Source organism: Brienomyrus brachyistius, unplaced genomic scaffold, assembly GCF_023856365.1.
Source record: "Brienomyrus brachyistius isolate T26 unplaced genomic scaffold, BBRACH_0.4 scaffold36, whole genome shotgun sequence".
Classification (NCBI taxonomy): domain Eukaryota; kingdom Metazoa; phylum Chordata; class Actinopteri; order Osteoglossiformes; family Mormyridae; genus Brienomyrus; species Brienomyrus brachyistius.
Genome location: NW_026042311.1, coordinates 3,253,501 through 3,276,562, shown reverse-complemented (window position 1 = coordinate 3,276,562; position 23,062 = coordinate 3,253,501). Strand labels below are relative to the sequence as shown.

Genomic DNA, 23,062 nt, shown 5'->3' with positions numbered 1-23,062 from the left:
TCTCGCGCCACATACGTCAGAGTGGCAATCTGCTTACAGTCGAATCGGAGCCGAACGCGGCCGAAAGTCGCCGACGAGCTGCATAGTATCGCATTGTCTGTTATGGTACGAATGGGCGTCCGTGACAACAACTTGATTGCTTTTGAATCACATGTACTTATCTTCTCAAACTGCTTTCGAGCATCTTAACGACTGGTTGCATTTTGAAGTGTCTTGCCATCTAAAGAATGGAGAACAAAGAAATAAACATAGTTAAGATTAAAATTAAACTTACAATTAAAGTAAAAATAACAACGAAGGAAGGTGTCATTAAGAAGACAGATGACACAGACAAGCCCCGATCGACACGGAGGGTGCCTGACATGCCGAAGGTAAAGCCCTGGCTTAAGAGACCTTATTAGAGCACTTTATTTAGAGCATAAAATGTGTTATATCAATAATCTTTCCTTGTTTTAACAATCGGCTGTCCAGACTGGAAGAGAAGAAAATCACCAGGGCCAGAGGGTTCGTCCGTGGAGCGGGAGGGACAGGCTACCCACGCTGGAGGAAGAAGGAGCGACGAGGAGGAGGCCCCAACTGAAGTTCCTCCGTCGTCCGGACAGCAACGGCTCCTGCGATGTACAACCAGAGAGAGGCCAGGGGCAGCGTCAGCGATCGGCGGAACAGCAACTCCTGACAAGGATCCATGGACTTATGGGATATGGCCGGAGAAGGAGGACTGACTACAGAGACATTGTTCCTGATGGACTTGTGGGTTATGGGCGGGGACAGAGGGATAATAGCGATGTTGTTGATGGACTTGTGGGTTATGGGCGGGGACGGAGGGATAATAGAGATACTGTTTAAGTGTTAATGTACAAAAGAGATAGGATAAGATAAGATAAGATAGGATAAGTTAAAATAGGATAAGATAAGCTAAGTTAAAACATAATAAGATAGGTTAAGTTAACATATGATAAGATATGCTGTTAAAATATCATAAGATAGGCTAAGTTAAAATAGGATAAGAGCTTTACAATAAAACATATACTTACTTTTCAAACTGTGTCTTTGTCATCTCTTCATTGTTGTGTCTGTCTTTGATAATTTTGCACCGTTAATTTATATCTGACACTCTCCTAAATGTCAATAAGCAGAGACAGAGTTATGGGAGGAAGGTACGGTTAAGTTAAAGGAAATGATAAAGTATCAACATCACAGAGTTACCTTATTTTGACGCAGAAAGAGTCATTTCCGTGTTACTACCACCTATAAGTTAATGGCTGCAAATGTTTTATAGTTTTAGTCCGGTGCACTCTGTATCCATGCTAACTAGCTAGCTAATGTTAACATGACGCAGTACAGTCTTCCAGCTTGGGGATTCCCACCCCGGTCCGTGGCCAGTATTCCGCAGGGGGGTTTGCGGAGGGGTTGGTTGCAAATGCAAACGCATCCCTTCATGTTCGTGCGTTGTGTTCGGATGTGAAAATAAAAAAATCAAATTCAATGTTTATGTCATATTATACAAGATAAGACTGTAAAATAGTTTGCCCTGCATATGGATGCCATGCAGTCAGAGTATGATCAAGACAGGGTGTGAGTGTGGAAAAAAGACAAATGTAACAGTATTTGAGGGAAGAGTGAGAAGGAGGGAAATGTAAGGAGAAGGAGGTTCTTCGGAGCTCCGAGATGTGATTGGCTGTAATAAATCTGGAATATAGCTATATGACAGTTTTTGATAACACCAGCACTTGTTTTTAGGCAAAAATGGCAGGCAGATCAGAACTGGCCGGATTTGATGCTGCAGCTTTTATTGAAAGACAAAGTGCTGAAGTTTGCATGACTGTGTGTTTATTTCAGTTATTTTATATTGGACTCAAGGATTGGTTTCATCATACAAATACAGCACAGATAATGTTTACTTGAAATTACTGAAAAGTAAGTGATACCAGAATCAGAGGGTCAATAAGCTTTTAAGTAATAATGTGGATTGTGCTTGGGATAGAAGCTGCACGTTGTGTTGAAGAAAAGTATAGATTTTCATTTGACAAAATATGCTAATGAATTGTAAAAACAATATTAGTGACATTCATCTTTAGATGACATTAATTACATAACTAATAATACTTTGAGAAGAAATGTTTTGTCATTATTTTCTATTATCATTGCTTCTTACAGTAAATTATTCTTGATGCCCCCAGTCGGTAGCCCATGTATGTAAAATATGTGGGTAGGATGCCGGTTAAACTTCTTCATTTCCTCCAGTGTCTGAACAGCCTGTGATTCCCCAGCTTCTCTCCTCTCTATCATCACTTGCTGTAGTTGTTCCACGAGATCTGCAGACTGAGCATTTTTATCTTTTCTGTTCCAGTGCTTAGAGTGAATGACATGGACTCGGCCTCCACACTTATCAACAAGTTCCTTCAGATCCTTGTTCTCCTTCATATATTCCTCAGTGGTTTGGTTTTCTTTAAGCCCATCAGCCTGTGTGAAGAGGACACCTGTGTGTTTCAGGGCTTCCTCCCCAAACCACTTCAGTACCATCTTCACTGACTCGTTCTCTTCCCCCAGGATAACATTTCCTGTGCTGCTCTTCCCAGATCCTGTGTTTCCCAAAAGCACAATTCTTACTTCAGAAGGTGCTTTGGGAGAGAAATACAATATCAGTTACCATGAATATTATACATTTGTGTCAGTTTGATTGAAGACTCATAGCAATTTGCTAAAATCAAGCCTGTCAACAGGAGGCACCGTGAATGTGGTTATAATGAACATGAACATGTCATATTGCTGTGGAAATTCTCCAGCATGTCTTTAGCATGTCTTGGGTGCAGCTACTTTATTCTGTCAGCAGATGGCAGTGCAGAGCCACACAAAGCATGAGCGCATGGGAAAGAGACTGACAGTCAGAGGTACTTATTCAACTCATTTTGTTACTGAACACAGATATTTCATCTGTCTGCTTATCCAAAGGAAAACCTCATTTCTATACATAGTTTGTTTACCTGAACACTGACAGAAAAGCTTAGACATGCAGCCACTCTTAGCAATTTCACGACAGATGCTTCTGTCCAGCTCAGTGGATGTCAGTCTGGCTCAGGGGTCGGCAACCGAATTGAGAAGAGCCACTTTTCGGAAAAGAAGCCAGAGAATTTTACTGGAAACAAACATTTATTCTAAACAGATGAGCGTCTTTTTATACATACCAACGACAGAGTAAAACAATTTTCAATGTTTTTTGTGGACTTTTGAACAAAAAATGGCATGTTTGCCCTAATTTTATGAATCATATCGTTTTCTTTTCTTTATATTAACAGGTTAAGGTGTTTCGTTACCTTGATAAAAAACCCAGCAAGATGAGGGGCTTTCCATTTTTGTAATGAACTGTATGCCAAAACAAAATGTTCACTTAAGTGTGTCAATTTTCAAGTTATTACAGTTTTTTTCAATTGCTTAGACACTAAAATTAAAACTTTCTCACAATTAACAAATCCTTATACTCAAGGAGCAAAACACCGGCCTAGATTTGCACAACTGTAAGCACATTTTCAGCTTCACACTTTTTGCAAAACATAACACACAGTGATTTGCAAAACACTAAACACACTTAACATACATTACACACAAATATCTATCGTGAAGTCACTTCCTTGCAATACCAAAGCACTGACTGTCAAATTACCGCACTGTCCAACCAATTGGTTCAACACAGTCATCAGGTTTGCAAACACTTGTTTGCTTAATGTAGACACACCAATCAGGTGTTTAAGCACTATAAAAAGCAGCAGGTAAGTTCACCTGTCTTCAACAAAAATGGACAGTGTCAGAAGAAGAGGAAGAGTACGGATGAGAGGGGGAATCTGGAGAGAACAATGTGGAGGAAGAGGCCAAGGTAGGGGAAGAGGAAGAGGGAGAGGAAGACCTAGAGGAGGGATAGGACATGCACAAAGAAGAAGACGACCAAATCTGTGTAAAGAAATTCGTGCTACAATTGTGGACCATGTAATAAACCACGGACTAACACTGAGGGAGGCTGGACTGAGAGTACAGCCTAACCTAAGCAGGAACACAGTGGCATCAATAGTTCGGACATTTCGTCAGGAGCACAGGTGAGAAACTTATCTTCCGTCAACAGAAAATCCATAGCTTACTGCATGTACTATATCAACCGTTTTGGTATGTATTCATGTTTCATTTTACAGTAAGCTACATGTATTTTGTTTGCCCAACATAGGATTGATCGTCGAGAACACCAAGGAGGGCGGCGCCCTATATTCACACAGGAGCAAGAAAGAGAGATCATAAACCTCGTTTTGGCCAATAATGCAATCAGACTTCGAGAAATTCAAGCCCATATTGTCAATGATCACCAAATTCTCAATAATGTCCTACAGGTCTCTCTGTCAACAATAGGCTGTATCCTTAAAAAACATCAAGTTCTGATGAAACAATTGTATAAAGTGCCATTTGAAAGAAATTCAGACAGGGTGAAAGTCCTGCGGCATGAATATGTGGCGGTATGTTTTGTTTACTGACTGTAGTATTGTGTACTGCACACATAACCTTTTTACAGTACATGTAATTTTACTGTATAGCATACCTACAGTATAATGATAACGCAATGAGATATTTTGCTGTATTTCAGAGAGTTTTGCGAATGGATGCGGAAGAAGTCCCGCATGAGTTTATATACATTGATGAAGCTGGATTTAACCTGACAACAGTGAGAAGAAGGGGAAGAAACATCCTTTGCCACAGGGCTATTGTCAATGTACCAGGGCAACGTGGGGGTAACATTACCCTTTGTGCTGCCATTACACAGAATGGGGTCCTCCACCGCCATGCCAACTTGGGTCCTTACAACACTGACCTCATTCTTACATTTTTAGACCGATTACACAATATTATCACAGCAGCAAACCAAAGGGACCAGATGCAATACATTGTCGTCTGGGACAATGTGGCTTTCCATCGTTCCGCCCAGGTCCAAAACTGGTTTCATCAACACCCACTATTTACAGTTCACTACCTTCCACCATACTCCCCCATAGAAGAGTTCTTTTCTGCATGGCGGTGGAAGGTTTATGATCTCCGGCCCTATGTCCAGATGGCCCTCATTCAAACTATGGAGGAAGCATGTGATCAAATTGAAGCAGCATCCATACAAGGGTGGATTCGTCACTCCAAAAGATTCTTTCCACGTTGCCTTGCAAATGAAAATATAGCCTGTGATGTTGACGAGGCCCTGTGGCCAGATCCAGCTAGGCAGAGAGATGTTTAGGTTTTTATTTTTTATTTTTATTCTATACTGAACTGGATATGTAATTTGTTACAGTATTATTGTAAGCTTACAGTACAATGGTATGTTTACAGTTTTTGATGATTGCTTACACACGGAAATTAAAAGTAGTACACTATTAGCAAAACTGCACACTCAACAAGCAAAACAGCAGCCCATATTTGCACAACTATAAGCACATTGTCAACCTCACACTTGTTGCAAAACTCTACACACAGTGATTTGCAAAACACTAAACACACTTAACATACATCACACACAAAAATCTATCATGAAGTCACTTCCTTGCAATACCAAAGCACTGACTGTCAAATTACCGCACCGTCCAACTAATTGGTTCAACACAGTCATCAGGTGTGCAAACACTTGTTTGTTTAATTGTAGACACACCAATCAGGTGTGTAAGCACTATAAAAAGCAGCAGGTGAGTTCATCGGTCTTCAAGCAAAATGGAAGGAGGAGGAGGAAGGGGAGGAAGAGGAATCAACAGAGGAAGAGGAAGAGATGGAGGCCATGCTGGAGGTAGAAGAAGAGGAAGACGAAGACAAGAAGGTGCTCAAAGAGGACCGAATCTGACAAATGAGATCCGCCAACACTGGTTGACCACGTTGTCAACCACGGCCTGACGCTGAGGGAGGCTGGACTGCGAGTACAGCCAAATCTAAGCCGATACACAGTGGCAAGTGTGATAAGAACATTTCGGCTGGAAAATAGGTATTGTACAAATATCACCATATCAAGAACATCTGCACGGTTTCAGTAACTGCTTTACAGTACTGGATTCTATGCAGTATCAGCACTTCTGTTACCTTGTCCTCTGAATATACTGTACCATTGTTTACTGTTTTTTTTCTACATAGGATTGAGGGTCAGGAACGACAAGGGGGAAGGCCTCCTATGTTCATAGAACAGCAAGAGAGGGAGACAGTAAACATGGTTTTGGCCAACAATGCTATAACACTCAAACAGCTCCAAGCTAACATTGTCAATAACCATGCCAGTTTCAACGATATCCATCAGGTCTCAATATCAACACTGGCACGCATCCTAAAAAAAAAACCATATTCAATTGAAGCAAATTTATCGAGTGCCTTTCGAGCGCAATTCCGAAAGGGTGAAACAACTGCGGCATGATTATGCAGAGGTATTTATTCACTTTAGCAGTGTGATCTTGCATACCGTCTCATAATCTTTTACTGTACTGTAATATGTATACTACATCGACACTGAACTACACAATTTTGCCTGACACTGTTCTTCAGGTAGTTCTACGAATGGATGGAGAGGAGATCCAGCATGAGTTCATTTACGTAGATGAGGCTGGGTTCAACCTGACGAGAACACGAAGGAGGGGAAGAAACGTCATTGGCCACAGGGCTATAGTGAATGTCCCAGGGCAACGTGGGGGAAATATAACACTCTGTGCAGCCATTACACAGAATGGGGTCCTCCACCGCCATGCCCATATGGGCCCTTACAACACAGCACTCATACTTACATTCTTGGACCAGTTGCACAACATAACAGCAGCAAATCAAATCGATCATATGCAATACATTGTTGTCTGGGACAATGTGTCTTTCCACCGCTCTGCTCTGGTTCAGAACTGGTTTCAGCAACATCCACATTTCACCGTCCTACATCTTCCACCATACTCTCCATTCCTCAACCCTATAGAAGAGTTTTTCTCGGCATGGCGGTGGAAGGTATATGATCACCATCTCCAGGCTGAGGTACCCCTCCTCCAAGCCATGGAGGAGGTCTGTGACCAGATGGAGGTAGCAGCAATACAAGGATGGATTCGTCATTCAAGACGTTTCTTCCCAAGGTGTCTAGCTAATGACAACATTGCCTGCGATGTTGATGAAATTCTCTGGCCAGATCCAGCTAGGCGAAGAGACAATGTCTAGTGTTTTTCTTTGTTACAGTAAACTGACAGTACAGTACGTAAAGTGACATGTTGTTACAGTACTATGAATCTCCATGTCAACATTTTGGGCATGTTGAGAAATAAATGAGTTTCTTCAGTGTGCAACATTGGTTTTGTGTAGTGTTTGGTGGATTTACTTTACATTTGTACTTTGTTGATGGTAGCCTACTCTAATCATAGGAAAGTAGAAGTGCTAAAAGTGTTTTAGGTTTATCACAGCAGAGTGTAACTCGTGCAAACAGAGTATGGTAAATGTGAAACATGTGTTTCTTATGGTACAAAAGTGTGGTTTTTAAACATAAGTATATAGTTTTTACAAGAGTATTTCATTATGCAAAGGATTTGTAGTGTTTTGCTAATTGGGTGAGTGGTTGTGCTAATTGTGTGTACTGTTTTAAAACACGGGCCCTGTTTCGAAAACCGTGCGTAAGCAATCGTCAAAAACTGTAATACCATATGGAAACTGGAAAAATGTTTTGTTACGTAGGAATGTTTCGTTCAAATGTTCAGTATTGACTGACTTGAGTACATGAAAAGAAATAAATATGTTCATCAAGGTGCAGTACTTGTCTCGTGTGTTGTGTTTGGTCAATATATTCATGTTCTTTATCAATATCTCAAAAAAGAGAAAAAAAATCAAACCAAGACTATATCATTAGAAAGGTAGAAATGTTACAAGTGTTTCAGATTGAGCACAGCAGTGTGTAATTGGTTCAAACAAAATCCGACTGTATGAACCATGTCTGCGCCATAGGGTACCAAAGTGGGCTTTTGGTAAATTATTGTACAGTTTTGAATTAAGTGTTTCATTTTGCAAAAGATCTCAGATGTTCTGCTACTTGTGTGTGTAGATGTGTGAATTGTGTGTAGGGTTTTGACAAAATGAGCCTTGTTTTTAAAATCGTGCCTAAGCAATCATAAAAAACTGTAACATGATGGTTTGTGTTAACTGATTGGTATAAAAATACAATTTTTACAAAGGTTTGAAGAGTTAAGCAAGATTTATTAGCTTTTGCAAGAGACCTGTTTGTTTTGCTGATTTGGTGGTTTTTTTATTTGAGTGCAGAGTTTTTGCAAAATAGCCAGTAGTTACAAAAATGTGTTTAAGCCATCAGAAAAAAACGTGTGTGCTTTGGTGCACATCCATCCATCCATCCATCCATTTTCCAAACCGTTTATTGTACTGGGTCGCGGGGGGGTCCGGAGCCTATCCCGGAAGCAATGGGCACGAGGCAGGGAACAACCCAGGATGGGGGGCCAGCCCATCGCAGGGCACACTCACACACCATGCATTCACACATGCACACCTACGGGCAATTTAGCAACTGCAATTAGCCTCAGCGTGTTTTTGGACTGTGGGGGGAAACCAGAGTACCCGGAGGAAACCTCACGACGACACGGGGAGAACATGCAAACTCCACACACGTGACCCAGGCAGAGACTCAAACCCGGGTCCCAGAGGTGTGAGGCAACAGTGCTGACCACTGCACCATCATGCTGCCCCCCATAGATTCATTTTTCCATTTTTATTTTCAATAATATTGATGTTAACTCAGCATCTTATTTTCAATGTTGAAAAAGTCGCTTTATATCAAGGTTTTGCCACCATTAATTTTTCAATATTGAAAATCTGACCAAAAATCAATTCATTTTCAATGCTGATAATTTAACACTGACCATAATTCAATGCATTTAACTATACTTCAACGCTGAAACAATAACATGATGCTATCTGGGCTATGAATAATTATTTCAATTGATATACAGATTCCAAGCCCATATAGGTGACACACAGGTACATAATGGGCGTCTTATGTCTGAGGTAGCCAGCTACTGTGTTTGATAACCCACCATCATAATAATAGTTTCCTCGCACCAGTATAAAAGTAAACCAATTGATCCCTCTTGCAATCACCTGTGGTATGAAACTGAATAAAATGTATCGTACCAGTCTTGGGGAAAACCAGTGAGAATCCACTGTGAAACAGCACTGCGCAAATTCTCATGTGTTCCTAATGACAAGGGCAAGACTGGTAATCAAATTAGCCTCTCAGCAGGAGTGTTAGTGTAAAAGCAGTGCTTATTGACACAGATAATAAAGCTTGTTAGAATGCATAACTTAATTATTTAGCTGGACCCAGAAGAGGTGAGAGCTCCCCTAGTGGCTACAGGAGTGTTAGTGTAAAAGCAGTGCTTATTGACACACATAATAAAGCTTGTTAGAATGCGTAACATAATTATTTAGCTGGGCCCAGTAGAGGTGAGAGCTCCCCTAGTGGCTACAGGAGTGTTAGTGTAAAAGCAGGGCTTATTGACACAGATAATAAAGCTTGTTAGAATGCGTAACATAATTATTTAGCTGGGCCCAGAAGAGGTGAGAGCTCCCCTAGTGGCTACAGGAGTGCATTTTCCCCAAAGCAGATATAATGGATGGGATACAAGAACAAATCAAATTATTTTCCTCATTTAATATTCAGATTTTAATTGGGCTTAAATTTTAGAGCACAGTGTGTTCTAGGATGGTACGTTATGGATATTAGTCTCTACCACATTCTAACGCTATAAATCCGGACCTTTTCCTATGTTTGATTTGGTGGCTGCCAGGCGTTCTGAGTAGTATAGTGACTATGGTAGGCGTGTGATTCCCTAAGGAATTTTTTATTCTGTTCTGTGTGGCAAATACATATAATGCTGACATTTTTCCTGGAAGATTTGGGATTTTTCATCCCGTGCCTTAAGGTATTTCTCTCCAGCTCTAGGGAGTCTCCCCCGAAAACACCAGTCACTCACTAGCCTTAGACTTATGCTTGCTGACTTATTCAACACCATGAATGGATTAACAGAAAAACAGAAACCTATTAAAAGGCTGCACCATATCATGATATGCAAATAAACATCCAGCATCATTGTTTCACAGGGAAGTACATTATTTATTGATAATTATAACCCTAACCCTTACTTCTCAGCTTGACAAACATAAGGTGCAGCGCGTGAGCATGTGAACTGGTTGAAATGCAAGTGTCTCACAGTCAATGCATAAGACTTGAGAGCCCTGACTTTACTTATATAGCCCACAACATGTTTATGATTCATAAATAAATCTGGCCAGCAAATCGGTCTTTCATTTTCCACAGAATAAAAAAAACGATAATGTTATCCCGCTGATAATTGCAGGCGCGTTTCACCCCCGGCACTGGCTGGAGACACAGGCAAAAGGCATACAATCTTATTGAGGTACAAAAATTATTCCATCTACTCTGCACTTCTGCATAACTTCCATCATAGTGCCAGTTTTTGCGGTCAGCAAGTTTATTACTGTAAGCGCCTCCATAGTAGTGCCTCTGAGGAACTGAACCGGACTTCCGATGGTGTCTCTCACACACACATCATACATATATATATATATATACACTCACTCTCTCCGGGTCTTTCACATGATATGTGGTCAGCCACCATATGGGAGGCATATTCAGGCATAAATGAGGGGCATATTTGCAAGTCGCACTAATGTGTCTAGTTATAAACTTAGTTGTATTGTCTCCAAAAATGGTTGCAAAATGCGACTAAATGGTCGCATCCTGGAACCCTGTGGAGCCACACTTTTGATTTCTTAGGCATATTTTACACAATGCGATAAAAACATCGACACACACATGAACCAGGTCACTAGTTTGTCTCTGGGCTTTTTCCTTCGGCCTATATGGCATGTTTGTGAAATGTTACGTCACATAGCTAATCACCAGTGATCTTAGATCTATACCCAAGTATGCTCCCAGATAGCAGCTGACTCCGATCCGGGTCCGCCTCTAAGCCGGCAAATCCGCATTACAGTCACATCCGTTTTACAGCTGGAATACGGACAAGGCCCGGACCCAGGCTTCCGTGGCGGGAACGCAATAATGTCAGCAGAATCAAAGCAGCTACGGGCCGGATCCGGGGAACGAGCGCGCAAATTTTCATTTTCTGGAATCTGACAGGATCACTGCAGCGTGGGTCGAGGCGCAGGAAAAGTTTGAGGAAACAGTTTTATTCCGGTACATACAAGACACACAATGCGGTTAAACTGTGTTTGAAGTAAATTAATACTTTTTGATTATGGTGGGTCGTTAATTGTTAAGTTAATCTTAAAATGTTTGACTTTTGTCACTAGTTTGTTAGCCGGCAACTGATCGCTCTGTGTTAGCTATAGCTCTTACTAAAATAAGCGTGGGTCGGTTAATAAAAGGTAACTGAGTTATCCATCCATCCATTCATCCATTTTCCAAACCGCTTATCCTACTGGGTCGCAGGGGGTCCGGAGCCCATCTCGGAAGTAATGGGCACGAGGCAGGGAACAACCCAGGATGGGGGGCCAGCCCATCGCAGGGCACACTCACACACCATGCACTCACACATGCACACCTATGGGCAATTCAGCAACTCCAATTAGCCTCAGCATGTCTTTGGACAGTGGGGGGAAACCGGAGTACCTGGAGGAAACCCCACGACGACATGGGGAGAACATGCAAACTCCGCACACATGTGACCCAGGCGGAGACTCGAACCCGGGTGTCAAAGGTGTGAGGCAACAGTGCTAACCACTGCACCACCATGCCGCCCCCGTGCAGAAAATCAATAAAATGAAAATTAGACACAAACTAATTCAACTCAATAAAGAAAATATTATTAAGCTAAGAGAAGTAGAGTTTTTAGGTTTACCATTCATGTAGTACTGGAGACTCACTCAGACCATAGAATCATACATATTAGCATTAAAGACACAATTTAGTAATTTAAGCATCCAAAATGAGTAAAAGAGGGGCAGGGCGACTGCTCATTTGTACTACTCCCTGTATACTTTCTCATAATGCTACACCATGGGGTTCCTACAACAGGCCTTGAAGAAACCTCTGTCCGGGACAGGTTACTTGTCACACAGGTGGACCACAGTCATCAATGATGAGATAAATACCTATTTCATTAAATGATTTTAAAAATAACACTTGAATATTCTAATGGAACGGTAATTCAACGTGTACCGGCAAGAAACCTTCAGCATACAACGCAATGTTTTAAGCAGCAGACATGCTTTAATCACAGGACTTGTTCACCATGTCACATTAGGCCTGACAAACTGCAACTACTGTACAAGAGACGTATCCAAGAAATGGTCATATATAACATCCCTTCAGAAATTCATGACACACTGTCTGATATTACAATACAGTTCATAAAAATGCCCGGGGCGAACCTAAAACAAAAGGAAGATGACACTTCACGATTCTAATACACATACCACTTAATTTCAGAGTACCGCAATTCACATAACTTCTACTACAAGAATCCCACACCGACATGCCAGTTAAAATCAGGCTCAGACGACGCTTCTAGCTGCAGAAGAAAAATACATTTGTGACCAACTAAAATTCGGCCTCAACGTCTGCCTCTTAAAACGGGACACTTCATTCATATTACTGCATGTCACAAGAGGGTGCTGTAAGGCTGTTTGATTCGACTTCAATTCCTATTCCAAGAGTCAAGAATGGATAGTGGATCCCAGGCAGCAGTTTTCCAGATTATCAATTTCAAAAACTTAAATATATGAGAGAAAAAAAAGTCATTGTAAAATTAAGAAGTATATAATACTATTAATGACAAGGGGTCTTAATACTTTTCGTTTAATTTTATTAACTCAATCTTTTGCTGGCAAGTATACCTTTTAAATTATATACAACACAGTACAACTGCATTATTTGTGTTTTGTATGCACACTTCATACAAAGTAAAAGGTTAGGGCGGCTACTTCATTAATAGTGTTTCTTATTGATACTTTACAATTCCGTTCTATTGCCCAATTCCCAGAGGACCATGCAGTTTTATTACAACATAGTAGTCTACGGAAATGTCAATACTAATCATACATTTGAGTGACATAACTAAATAGACATATGTTGACACACAGACACAGATAAAAACAATTAAACTCCCTCTATGTGAAAATGACATGAGACACACGTCCTCAATGTTAAAATCTATGATTGTAAAAAATGACCATCGTTGCCAATGTTATATCTCAGGTCTCAGATTACTTCGTTAAGTGTCAATTTAACTGAAAAAAAAAATCACAGAAAAAGGCAAGCTTATTTGCCGACATTTAGTAACCGACAAGCTGATTAAGGAGGACTAAACCTGTACCTGACTTTCCTGTCAGCTCCTTGGGGATGGCTAATCTTCAAATTTTATTACAAATATTACAACTTTATTTTGTGCCTTGCTTAAAGTAAAATATCTTCAGACTACTGAACACCGCGTTGATGGTGACATTTTTAAACTGATACGCTTCTTTCGCCTCACTCTGCTCTGTGTGACGGGTGGGCGTGGTTGATCTAGCCGGCTCCCGATTGGCGGGTATTCGGTAGCTCCTGTGTCATGTGACTGGTAGTAGCGTAGGCAGCACCGCCATAGATTTGAAAGCTTGGCTGCCTCGTTGGGTGATACGCCATATTGGCACGGTAATTGTGAAATAGAGGATTCATAGAGATGACTTAGTGAACCGACTATTTTCAAAACTGCAACAACATGAGGAATGTTAAAACTAGAAAACAGGGAACCACATTTCACAGGTAAAAAAATTTGCAGTACGGTCAAATAAGATACATAACATGTTTATTAGCCTGTGACACTGACGAGATACTAGCATGATTAGTTTTCGTTGAGAATACTATCAGCAGTACTACATAAATTTGTGGTGGGCTTGTTTATTTGTTCTACATAATTGTAAGATATAAATGCGTTAATTAGTAAAGAAGTTATGGCTAAAAGATCTTTCCATCTACACCCTGACATGTTGCTTGTTTATGTCTAATTATTGCTCCAAGATGGTGGCGCTGCTGACACGTTGTGGAAAAGCGAGATGAGGCATCTAGGCTTTCAAATTCATGAGCACCACGATGTACTTCGTTTAAATGGGAGGTTCACAAAAAAACTATTAAAAGATATTTTAGAGGGGGCTTAATGCTATCTATTCATCAAAGTTCTGCTGGGAGTTGTTCAGGTTTGGAAATATCAGCCGTAGAAATGTCGGGCTTCTATCGAAGTACACTACTCGTATCACTTCGCATTAGACACAAGCACGAGCTGCCTGGCGATATCTGCTGCGCAGTGATATTATTGGTGTTTGGAGTCGGGTAGAAGGAAATAGTTCGTATATTAAACTGCTCGCGACGAAGTCTGTGGATTTTCTTAACCTGTTCCTGATTTCTGGTAAGAGATATTGCTGTTGAATTTTTCAAATACGTTGTTCTGGCGCTTTAAGTAGTGAAAGCAAAATTGAATCTTATTATATTGCTTATTCATTAATAAGTAGCTATAACATGTATACTGCCCAATGTTTTGATTTAATAAATATAAAAATTTCATAAAGATTTCAAAAATACTTCATAATTCAATACTTCAAATAGTTCATGATTGTCAGGAGCGGTACAGTGGTTAGCACTGTCGCCTCACACCTCTGGGTTCCAGGTTCGAGTCTCGGCATGGGTCACATGTGTGCGGAGTTTGCATGTTCTCCCCATGTCGTCGTGGGGTTTCCTCTGGGTACTTCGGTTTCCCCCCACATTCCAAAGACATGCTGAGGCTAATTGGACTTGCTAAATTGCCCGTAGGAGAGCATGTGTGAGTGAATGGTGTGTGAGTGTGCCCTGCGATGGGCTGGGCCCCCATCCTGGGTTGATTGATGGATGATTTTCAGGTCACACCGCCCCCTCAGAGCCCACCAGTCAGTGACTGTCTCAGAGTGTGATGTAATACACAATGTCCGCACCACCCACTTTTCAATGAGCAGTAAAAACACAACAGCTTGTCTCAGCGGACAGCGGCTCTTATCAGATAAGGGGAAAAGGACAAGATATCAAAAGTAAAAATAAATATATCACATTTGGTTAACATCAAATGAAAATAGCCCTGCAATAATATATTGGATTCTAGGATATCACCTATTAAAAGGGTGAATCTATTCTAGCAGAAGATAAAAATCCAATTATGAACAGTGAAAATGGGCATAATAGGTCCCTATAAACGACAGGTTTCTGTCCATGGTGCTGAAAACCCTGATTGGCAGATTTCACATTACAGCGATTCCCCCACTATATCGCGGATTTTCCTCCGACGCCTCACAATTCTCTGTGTGTCCCGTACATTGTTTGTGGTCCGATTGTTTTCGTTTTGTTCTGAGCCCTACGATGGAAGACGTTGACCATTCAGGAGAAGGTAAAACTTCTGGATGTGCTTCGGGAAGAAAAGCATTATGCGGACGGTGTTCGCCATTATGGCTTGAATGAATCAACAATACGCTGCATGAAGAAGGATGAAAAGAATATGTAAGAGCCATATATGTTTTTATTTTTATATATTCCATTACATATCTAGAGAGAAAGTTGTGTGTGTGTGTATATATATATTACATATTATTATTTTATTTTTATTATTATTATTATTATTATTATTATGTTACTCATATCCTTAGCCCGACAAACAGATATATGTGTTGTTTCAATAAGTTTACATGTGTTTAAAGCATGTGGGAGGGGTATTTTAAGGCTTAAACTTAAAAAATAATTTATATGGTCTTTCTGTATCGTAGATTTTCACCTATCGCTGATGGGTCTGGAACGCATCTTCCGCGATAGGCGGAGGATCAAATTTACATTTTTAACCTGATTTGACTTCAACCCTCTTATTTTGTTAACAGAGTGTGCGGGGGGAATACAAAGGATTACAGTGGGTAATAGGTGATTTATATTGACCTTAATTGTCACCCAAGTGACTCTGGACAATAAGTTCAATAATGCTTCCCAAAAGCTTCTCTCTTTTTCACTAGTTACACTTCATTACACCGAAATCAAGGAAGAATCAAATGTACAAGCCCATTATACAAAATATAAGATGCAAACACATAAAAAATATTTTGTAAACACATTAGAAACAGATTAATATATATATTGTGCAATTTGAAACTTTACATTTAGACCTCACTTAGAAAATGCAGGTGATGACCAGCCCAACCAGCAGTTCTGTCTGGTTGTACAGAATACCTACTCAATTAAATTTTGAGGTCATGACTAAACTAAATTTCAGCTCTGCCTTTAACATCAGCAGTTAGATGAAACTGATCATTGCAGAGGGAAATACAGTGAAGCCATGAAATATACTAGATGTAAATATATTAATTTTCACATACACTTGAGCTCAGTGAATTCAAGCATGTCATACACTGTAAAAAAAAAAATCCACCAAAAAATGGAAAATGTACTGGCAGAAAATTACCAGCACATTTTCCGTTACGTTAATGGACTTTTCCTTCAATTTACAAATATTGTAAGTTCAGTTTTCCACAGTTTCTTAAATGATAGTTTATTTTCATTTTTAATTCTTCATTCTGCCAATGCAAATTTGTTTCTTTAATAAACGGTGTTGTTCGTAAAAGTACAACAAGTAATTTGAGAATATAGTGATTCACTACATTGATTATTTTTCATAACTCAATGGCCCATAAACATACAGTTATCCATCTGAAGCTGGATTTAAACCAGCAAACTTTGGATTACAAGCCCAAATACTTGAGCTACTGAGCCACACACTTACACTGACTCAGCTTAAGTTGCAGAGACACAGTGGATGTTTTGATTTAATAATTCAAAAATTCAAAAATACTTCAACATTTAAAATGGTTCATGATTTTCAGGATCGGTGCAGTGGTTAGCACTGTTGCATTACAGAACGGCAAAGGACCCCTCACTAACAGGAACCTAAAACACACAAACACTTGGGAACACTTCAAATGCGTGATCTGACTCTGCAAGGGGAGAACATGTTCATGTGGAGTCTTGGCTTTTCACAATGTTTCATTCCTGCTTATAGCTAAGGTTTTTTTTAGCCATTGTCACTCTAAGGTTGCCCATTAATGGTTTGGAATTGGGAATGTAAAGCTGTTTTGTTAGCATGTCTGCCTTACAATTCCTTTACTGTAAGTCGAGGCCTGCTGGAGCTCAATTCTGCTTCATGGCACTTGTATTTACTCTTTATTTTGCATTACATTATGTGTGAGACTAACCCCTTTCTCTACCTCTCCATTCCTCCTGTTGAGCTCCATACACAACTAGTGGAGAAAAGGGGTGCTTGGAGGGGGGGACGATATCTCTGGATGCCCACTTAAGAAATATCTGCGTTACCTTCCAATACACCTTCCAAACTTAAGTGGATTGAACATGGGTGCTGTTGAATTAATAAAAAAATGCTCTGTATTAAAAATAATTTTGTTTATATAACATAAAATTGAACTATAAACATGAAATTTAAATCTGTTGAGTTTATATATTGACAAAATAATAATTCTGAATTTTGAACCCTCATTGAACAAAATTAAACTTAATATGGACAAATGGAAAGCATTGAAATTATCCTTATGGGGGGAAAGTTAATGTTACTAAAATGGTTGTGGTGCCTCAAGTTAATTATCTCTCTATGATGCTTCCATTTAATATTCCGCAAAGGATATTTAAGCAGTACAAGAGTATAGTAAAAGATTTTTGTTGGGAAAGAAAAAACCTAGGATTAAAATTACTTTGCCCAGAGACAAGGGAGGTCTAGGATTGCCAGATGTTAGATTATATAGCATGTCATTTGAAATAGCCAAACTCTACTATCACTGGAAGAATGTGAATTCTGATGTGGACTGGATAGCTATCGAGAGCGATTTGGCTTCACTATTTCAACCTCTGCACATTCTGTGACAATGGGGGGACAATATAAGAAACACAAACCCGATAATATCTTTTTTGAGGAATGTATGGATCAAAATACATAAGAAGCTTAAAGTATCACATTACATGCAGCCATATTCCTCAATTTGGCACAATCCTGAAATACAAATAGGAAAAAGTATGGAAACAATGGCAACCCAAAGGGGTGAAAACTCTTTGGGATTTATTCGGAAATGGGATGTTTATGTCATAATCAGATGTAAAGAGTAAGTATGATGTAGAAGGAGGAGGGAGTTTTTGGAAGTTTTTGCAACTGAGGCATTGAGTCGCGAGTGTTAAAATAGAGAAGATGAATGGTCAAGAATACTTTCTAGAGTGGGGAAATATTATAGGGAAGTAAAAGGTACATTTATTCAGTATAAAATTATACACAGATAGTACTGGACACTAGTTAGACTAAATAGAACTGGACTAATTAATACTGATCAGTGTTGGAATTTTAGAAGGCTTATTTACACATGCTGTGGCAGTGCTCTCAGGTATATCCATTTTGGGGTAGAGTTCTTGATCTCCTAGACAAATGGCTAGGCTTTACTTTACCCCGCAAACCCGACTCTGTCTGCTAGGAGATAGAGTGGAATTGCCAAAGGTGAATAATAAACAGTTTAAGGCTGTGATGGTGGGACTCATAACTGCCATGAGGGTAATATTAAGGCATTTGAAATCCTGAATAATCCCTAATATATAGAAATGGACCGATGAGATGATTAAGGCAGCTTCATATGAAAAAATGTTGGACAGACTAAATGGGAAAAAAGATATGATGAAAATGTGGGAACGTTTCTAGGGCCATGTTTTTGAAGGATAAATGGCTGGGAGGTTGAACTAGTGATTGGTCATATTGTTTTATAAATGTGAATGGCTGAAGTGCTGTAACTTTTTGGTTTGAAAAACAAGAAAAATTTGAATTGCAAAATAAAATATTTTTGGATAGTAATTTCATGTAACCATTTCTCTTAAAATTAATTACATCCAACTGTACATTTTTTAATGTAGGTACGTAGATGGATCGATAAAATTAAATAATGATTACAAATCACAAATAACTATTACAGTCATGGCCAAAAATATTGGCACCCCTGCATTTATGTCAAAAAACACACCCCTTCTTCCAGAAAATTGTTGCAATTACAGATGCTTTGGCATTGTCATATTAATTTCTCTTGTTGGCAATTGAAGAAAACAAAAAGAGGAAGAAGGAATAACAGGAATGGGAGACATTCCACGCCAAAGGGCACCTGCCCTTCTCATATTGTCTCAAAAACCCAAAGCCCCAGAGAGCAAGTCAGAGTGCTAAGAATTATAGCGCCAACAAGCCCATGGCCCCTTTTCATGTAAAACTTCGTATATGAGGATGTTTGTGCAGTTTAGTGCCTCTCTTAGCCTCGGCTCCTGTAAATCATATAAGCACACCCACCACACCCCCAGGAGCATTCCGCGTGCCCCCACCTGCCAACCTGCCTGTCCCCCCCAGCCCACAGGCCGTCTGTTGTTCTGAAATTTATCCACATGACTCCTGACCAAGTCTAAGGTAAATCAGATTCCATCTATTAGAAATGAAATTTTCAGTAAAATACAAATTTTTCCCCCAATCTGGGAGACAGTGCAGAATTTTTGGAGTCGGTCCTAACTCTGTCTTGAATATGTACCCAGCAGGCACCTAGGACTGGTATCTCCCTCTGAGAATCTTTCTAAGGCGCTCAGCAGCAGAAATTCTCCATCCTAGATGAGCCTGCAAAGTTCTGTAGAAGTTAAATATACTTTAGTCAAATGAGAGACTAACCTGTTGTCAGGCAGGGGAAGCTTGAACAAGGCCTTCATTCATGACAGCTCCACTTGGCTTTTTGACGAGTCCCCATTTAGATGCAGCACGTCAGAGACTGAAGAGCAGGATGAAGGCTGTAAGTACAGTTTGCTGTGGATTATGACAGTGTTTAAATCTAATAATGGATGAGACAATTTACTTAAAGCATGATATAGTTCATATTGCTCTTCAGGCTTCGTGATAAAATATTAAAATTATGGAGTACAAAGTTGTACATGCAAAGAAAACAATGCAGAGCGGCAGGGCGCCTGGCCCAGAGGGTCTTCACATAGAATTCTACAAAGGCTATTTTTTCCTGTTGGATTAACAGCTTTGGTTGTCTTGCCCTTTAAAGAAATTCTCTCAAGAAAGAAGTTGCCTCTTACCATGTCACAAGCAATTAGTTTCACCCAAAAAGGAGGAGGACCCCTCTCTGCTCCCCGTGTTAGTAGGTTCTCCCCGACTCCTCCTGCTTATTCCTTCCTCCCTCCCTCCTATTTGTGCTCTCCTCCTCCTCTTGGGTTCTATTCATGTCTTTTGGTTCAGCAATAAAACCCACAAGGCTGCCCTTGGATTGTCCCTCTTCCCATCGTAACATATTATGTATTACATGATTATGAAGTGATTTGATTATTATACAATAGTCAATTAACCACTTTGTTTCTTCAACTTGTCTTTCTTCTGAATCATCAGATATATGTCGTAGCTGGTAATTTGTTACATTCTGCTGTCAGTGCCAGTGTAGCCTAGATACAACCAGTCGTATGTTTCGGTCATGCTCATGTTTGAACAATTTTTAGGAACAGATTTTCATAATGTTTTCTCATATATGTGGTGTGATAATTGAGCATGACCCCACTGTTGCTGTGCTTGGTGCGCCTGTCATGACCTGTAATCTCTTATTTTTTCATGTCTCCTCCCATTCATGCCAGCAGGGGTCGCTGCTGGCCCTTTGTAACCCTCCTAATTCTCCTGTATCCCATTATAGTTCTCCATCCTAACCCTGTACACCTGTTTTGTCGCTGATTAGTGTGCTGTGTATAAATATGTCTGCCCTCACTGCGTTCCCCAGCTCAGTCATTGCTGTTCCATGTGTAGTCTGTGTTTCCTTAAAGTCCACGTCTGTCTCAAAGCGGCTGCATTTGAGTCGAGTCTCACCCGATGCTCACATCTCCCCGCAGAAAAACAATACACCGCCTCACAGGCCAGAGCCACAGCCTTCTCCTCTCTGCTGGGTGGAAGAACAACTCTCACGCAGTGGAAGTTCTCCAGACCCCCTGCCTTCAGACAATAGATTAAAGATGTGTTTTCTATGTTACCTATTGAAAATCTGAGATACAGCAGAGGCAAATGTAGGAAGAGCTTTCATGCTGTCTGGTCTCTTTTCACTGAAAATGTGGAGGGCCTGTATGTCACTTGGAAGATATTATTTAATCCCTTATATTACAAACCAAAGAATATTGCACTACACCATTACTAGGCTACACAAAGTTATTTTAACAACCACTGAATGGAAAAAGGTCAGTGCTGAATATATATAGCTGTGGAGCAGCAGCAGGCTTTGCTGGGCCGGAAATGCAAGCAGCATTGTCCACATTACCACTCTGTACTTGGATTGACCGAATGCTCAGACCGTAGGAAAAGAATGAATACTTTTTATTGATCCCCATCAAGATATTTTCATTTTGCCTCCCCCAACTTGCTCAGAGTGAGCTGGCCGTGACGGGCAGCCAGTCATAGTGGCACCCAGGGAGCTGGGGGCCTTGCTGAAGGACCCACAGATGTGCCCTGGCTGGGCTAAAGTGGGCTATTTTCTGATCACAGGCTTAGCACACTGAGCTACACACTGCCCCTAAATTGATATTCATATGTAATCTGTGTGTGTATGTGTTATCTAGATTTGCCCTGTATGTTTCTAACTAAATCTAATCCAGACCTTGATCCTACACCTACTATAATTATAAGTACCTCACTATACCTATATCTAACACTGCTATTCATCACCAGTGTTACATGTCAGGGCTTCGCTGCAATAGATCCCTCAGTGCTGCAGGTTATTACTGTGACTTTGCACACACACACGTTGCTGCTTCCTCAGCCAGTGTCACATATACTTTATTACACACAGACCTCAGTAATCTCTGCTACACTCACACCTGCTCACTTTACATCCATGGTTAAATTCTCCTAATGGAATCTATCTTAATGTCTTTATTCTATTTTATTTTAATTGTTACCATATTATTCATTGTATTGTTCTTTCGATTTTATTTCTATTTTATTATTGCTAATACACCGGATCTGAGTGCCTCATTTTGTTCCCTTCATGTAGAACACGTTTTGTAATGACAATAAAACATCCTTATCCTTATCTAAATCACACTGTCTAACTACTAACCTGTTTAAATAATATAATTGGATTTCAAAGGTTAATAGTCACTCAATTACCCCCTCAGCCCAACAGTACCACAAACACCCAACATGCACGTAAATTTTCTCCTAAGTTGTTTTCCCTGCCTGGAACAATACCACAGCAGTCACATGGACTAATGTTTCAAAACATTTCGGAAACCTTGCATTGAAACTTGAGGTCTTTAGAAGGGATCAGTCCTGGGTGGCAAAGTTGCCATCACAAAGGTTTTTGATTAAGGGATTCATGATGCCAGGTAGCCATCTTTCACAAGCTGGTGGGCTGTGCCACTGATGCGTTTGCTTTGGTTTTATATGTCTGTCCTGGTTTGTGTTCTTGCCACTTCAGGTTCCCTGGTTTTGGTCCTCTACTGTGGAGTCTACCTTCTGCTTCACCTCATTCTGGAGCCGCCCATCCAGTCAGCGGCCCATGTCCCCCTGGATCCCTGTTTCCTGAGGTTAGTCTGCTAGTCTCCGGGGCCAGGGGGCAGAAATCTGCCATGTTGGATGGGTGGCCCAGGTTGGGGTGCTCCATCATAGACTGGTACATGAAGGATTATAAATGGTTTTTAACCAGTATGTACCGAGTGTGCGTCGTGACGAAAAGAATGTCATGGGAACATTTAGGACTGACTGCAGTATTAGTTCAAAGCATGATTGTGTTTTTCTTAATTTTTATTGATTTATTTTTGGATTATTATTTTTTTTTAAGTAACTTGATTCCGTTAAAAGGGGTTTGTCCATTTGCTTTAGCAGAAGTTCTTGTAAGTATGATGTTCACCTTCCCTTTTCATAGTGTAGTCTTTGCCAAGTTTTATGCTTATTTCCCCTGGTTAAGTTAA

At 40.2% G+C, this 23,062-nt stretch overlaps 3 long non-coding RNA genes across 3 annotated transcripts; all 3 read left to right on the top strand.

The window, feature by feature from the left end:
- Positions 1-8: 8 nt before the first annotated feature.
- LOC125722008 (uncharacterized) lies at positions 9-1,042 on the top strand. Its single transcript, XR_007386054.1, has 2 exons — positions 9-371; positions 472-1,042. It is a non-coding gene; the product is annotated as an uncharacterized LOC125722008 (long non-coding RNA).
- A 4,383-nt stretch (positions 1,043-5,425) lies between these two features.
- On the top strand, positions 5,426-6,630 carry LOC125722015 (uncharacterized). The gene is made up of 3 exons (XR_007386061.1): positions 5,426-5,992; positions 6,139-6,422; positions 6,541-6,630. It is a non-coding gene; the product is annotated as an uncharacterized LOC125722015 (long non-coding RNA).
- A 12,388-nt stretch (positions 6,631-19,018) lies between these two features.
- LOC125722010 (uncharacterized) lies at positions 19,019-21,065 on the top strand. The gene is made up of 3 exons (XR_007386056.1): positions 19,019-19,908; positions 20,167-20,259; positions 20,993-21,065. It is a non-coding gene; the product is annotated as an uncharacterized LOC125722010 (long non-coding RNA).
- Positions 21,066-23,062: the final 1,997 nt, after the last annotated feature.